Source organism: Etheostoma spectabile, chromosome 1 (genome assembly GCF_008692095.1).
Source record: "Etheostoma spectabile isolate EspeVRDwgs_2016 chromosome 1, UIUC_Espe_1.0, whole genome shotgun sequence".
Taxonomy (NCBI): Eukaryota; Metazoa; Chordata; class Actinopteri; order Perciformes; family Percidae; genus Etheostoma; species Etheostoma spectabile.
This window is the reverse complement of record NC_045733.1, coordinates 30271462-30271689: the sequence shown is the minus strand read 5'-3', so window position 1 is coordinate 30271689 and position 228 is coordinate 30271462. Positions and strand designations below refer to the sequence as shown.

The window sequence follows — 228 nt, the reverse complement described above, 5'->3', positions numbered from 1 at the left end:
TTGCTGCAGTTTTTAAACACCTGCACAACCGCAAAGACTCAGACTGGCTACAAAGAACACAAAAAATCCACTACGAAGATGCGTAAAACACAATTGACCACAAACGAACAAATAAATCTACGGAAGAGGATTAGGGCCACTGGTGAAAATGTATGACTTTATTCACAGAATTCTGATTTTAATCTCGGAATTCTTATGTTATTCACAGAATTCTGACTTTATTCTCAG

At 36.8% G+C, this 228-nt stretch overlaps 1 protein-coding gene across 1 annotated transcript in view; it reads left to right on the top strand.

Annotated features, from left to right (window-relative positions):
- The window catches only part of drd4b (dopamine receptor D4b), a 26784-nt gene that overhangs the window by 800 nt on the left and 25756 nt on the right, over positions 1–228 (top strand). The gene's annotated exons all lie outside the window — the stretch shown is intronic.